The sequence below is a fragment of the Aegilops tauschii genome, chromosome 3 (genome assembly GCF_002575655.3).
Source record: "Aegilops tauschii subsp. strangulata cultivar AL8/78 chromosome 3, Aet v6.0, whole genome shotgun sequence".
Taxonomy (NCBI): Eukaryota; Viridiplantae; Streptophyta; class Magnoliopsida; order Poales; family Poaceae; genus Aegilops; species Aegilops tauschii.
Window position 1 is genome coordinate 9,675,265 of NC_053037.3, and position 3,639 is coordinate 9,678,903.

Below are 3,639 nucleotides of genomic sequence, written 5' to 3' on the forward strand. Positions count from 1 at the left end.
AGGAGGTCAAGGATTTCCTATCTCGTTGTTTTGAGATGAAGGATTTAGGAGTGGCTGATGTCATTCTGAACATCAAGTTGTTGAGAAACGATGATGATGGGATTACATTGCTTCAATCTCACTATGTGGAAAAGATTTTGAGTCGCTTTGGCTATAGTGACTGCAAGCCCTCTCCAACACCATATGATGTGAGTGTGTTACTTCGAAAGAATCGAAGAATTGCTCAGATTATTGGCTCTCTTATGTACTTAGCCAGTGCTACAAGACCTGACATCTCTTTTGCTGTTAGCAAACTGAGTCGGTTTGTCTCAAAACCAGGAGATGTGCATTGGAAAGCTCTAGAGAGAGTTTTGCGTTATTTGAAAGGCACTGCGAATTATGGAATTCACTACACTGGGCACCCAAAGGTGCTTGAAGGGTATAGTGACTCAAACTGGATCTCAGATGCTGATAAGATAAAGGCCACGAGCGGTTATGTATTCACTCATGGAGGTGGCGCTATTTCTTGGAAGTCTTGCAAGCAGACCATCTTAACGAGGTCAACAATGGAAGCAGAACTCACAGCACTAGATACAGCTACAGTCGAAGCAGATAGGCTTCGCCGGCTCTTGAATGACTTGTCGGTTGTTGAGAAACCTGTACCGGGTATCCTTATGAACTGCGACAATCAAACTGTGATCACGAAAGTGAGCAGCTCAAAGGATAACATGAAGTCATCAAGACACGTTCAGAGAAGGTTAAAGTCTGTCAGGAAAATGAGAAACTCCGGAGTTATTGCATTGGATTATATCCAAACGTCTAAAAATCTGGCAGATCCTTTTACTAAGGGTCTATCACGTAATGTGATAGATAATGCATCGAGGGAGATGGGTATGAGACCCACAATATAAGTTGTTCACAGTGGTAACCTATTCTTTGTGATCGGAGATCCCGTGAATTAGATGTGGAAGACAAGCTGTTGATCAACTGAGAGGAGAGTATCCTTACTATTAACAATACCACTCCATGAAGATGCAATACTCTCCTAAAACTGCATGGCAGGTTGATGTATATCTTAATGTTTTCTAAGTGGCTCATTTAAGCAGAGATGTTGTCCTGCAGAACATCTTTTGAAGAACACACCTATATGAGTCTGATTGTCAAACGTCGCAATCTATGAGAGTAGGGTTCTCTCTAGTAAACTTATGAAAGGTCTCGGAGTATGACGCATAAGCTCCACCCGCGGGGAAGACCCACGGTAGCCACGTATCGGTCAAGGCTTTATGTGAAGCTAGATTCGCAGAAAACTTGCAGTTCAAGGCCTAGTCCACTGTTCAAGTTGCTTACTAGTGTAACCTAGAGTTCTAGGTGGAAGTTCAACTTAACAGTCTCCACTGTAGTACTGGTATATAGAACAGTGTTTTGGAACCAAAGGCAAATTTTGTGTGCCTCTGGAATCTGGTGGGGGATTGCTGAAATTTTGTCTATTTTGGGCCTAGCCCAATAGCAGTTTCAGAAATTCCTAATAAATCCTAGAGGTCCACGCAGCCCATTTGTGTAAGGCAAGAGGTGGAACTAAAGTTTAGTCCCACATTGCTAGTTTAGAAGGAGTTGGACCTCTTTATAAGGGAGGTTCTTTCCCCACATGTATGAGCATGAGAACAAGAGGGACATCCACACGCGCTCCTCCTCCGCCGCCCGCCTCGCCACGCCGCGCCGCGGGTTGCGGGAATGAGCCGAGCCGATGTCTAAATTTTTGCCACGCACGACGGGTATACGAACGGTCACAAGGGAGCTGAAACGTTTTGCTGTCTCGCGTTCTGCCTGTTCGCTTCGCCTCCCTCCGTTGCTTCACCTCCCGCCGCAACCTGTTCGCGTCCTTCTCCTGTGTCTATATAAGAGAGGTCGCTCCTCTCCAGAGAGACACACCAGAAGATCCTCTTCCTCTCGCCACAAAGTTCCTGAGCACTGCGCTGCTGCTACGTTCTTCCCCATCCCGGCTTGCGGCGTGCACCGAAGGTCGGGACAGTAGGCCTCCGGAACCGCACCTTTTGAGTCCTGTACGGGAGAAGGGTGATAAGGTTTTTGGGGAGCGCTCCGCGCGACTACTGACCTCTTCATCACGGACTCCGATGACGACTTCTTCCCCGACGTCGACAACCTCATCGACGACATGGCTGGCGAGGATGTCGATCCCAAGTCCAGTGCTTCTGCTGCTGCTGTCCCGTACGTGTTCTTCCTGTTTCTGATAGAAGTCCTGCCACGGTTCTTTGCTTTAGTGTTTGCCCTACATATGTTAGTTCTACTTCATATATGCACATTGAATTTGTTCTGCGCTCGGGGTACCCTAGGAAATGCTCGGCTTTGATGTGGCATAGGGTCCGTTGTATTTTATTTTTTTTGAGACACAGGGACTCTAGCAGGTCCTGTATAAGCTCGGCGATTTATAGGAAACTAGTTAGCATGCACGTGCAAAGCATGTATTTTTCAAAAAGAAAATACATGTTCATCCTAGTTAACAGATAAGCATTAAAATAAAAATAAAATCTAGTGATGCACTACTTATAAATATTGAATATTTTTCATTTTTCATTTAGGGGATGAATATTGAATTTATTTGTTGTATTGAAGGGAGGATATTTTCTTTTCTTTTTTAACACAGGAGGGTATTTCCTTTGCGTAGAGGAGTAACTAACATATGCAAACTTCTGATGCAAAAAGTATATATTAAAAGTTTCCAACAAGTGAAAAAGCTGGACAGTTATAATAAAAAATTGTTGTTATTGTTGGAAGCATATGACTCACCGTGAAATAAAGAAATAGGAACATCGTGCATTCGATTTTCCCAAAGAACAGAAATATGAATGTTTCAATATAACTATATTTTCTAAATTTACATACAGATGTTCTCTTTGTTTATAAAATATTCATTAGACAATGCAAAAAATTAGGCTATGCAAAGGAAGAGAGATTTGTAGTTCAAAGAGCTCTTTTTTGCTGAACTCACATCTATTAAGGGAGAGCATGAGCAGTTGGTGCCCAACTGTTTACTCATGCTTCAACCTACTGACAGTGGTAAATAAAATATACTCTTACCTTGAATGAAGTTCTTAATATCTCAAACTCAAACTAGTTCATGTACGGTTTTTTTACCTCTTAAAAGTCTTTTCGTTTTTCATTGCAAGGTACCTGCCATGGTTGTCAAAATAATGGAAGCGGCGAGCATATGAAGCACCCAAACCATGTTTTTTCTATTTGCTTATGGCCACGTGAAGGATGCATTTTTGCCATATGGGGCACCTAATCGCCTCGTGGAACATGATCGACGACGATGACGTATGATTGATTAACTTATTATTCCTTGGTATACTAGCGTTTTAATGTTTCTTCTGTCCCTCGTTGTTCCATTGCTAACTGTGTGTTGTGTATAGTTGGATGCAGCTGCAGCTGAGGAGGTTAGGATAAGAATCATGTTGAGGGTAAGGGAATATATATACCTGTGTTGTACGGTATTTGTAATCCCCAGATGTCTATTGATTGATAGATTCGTCTTCCTTGCTTGATGTCTAGGGCCTTGACGAAGAAGGCGCATTTGATAAGTACAAGATCCCCCAGTGGGCACAATACATGCTGCCGAAGAAATGCGGCGGGCGTGGGTGG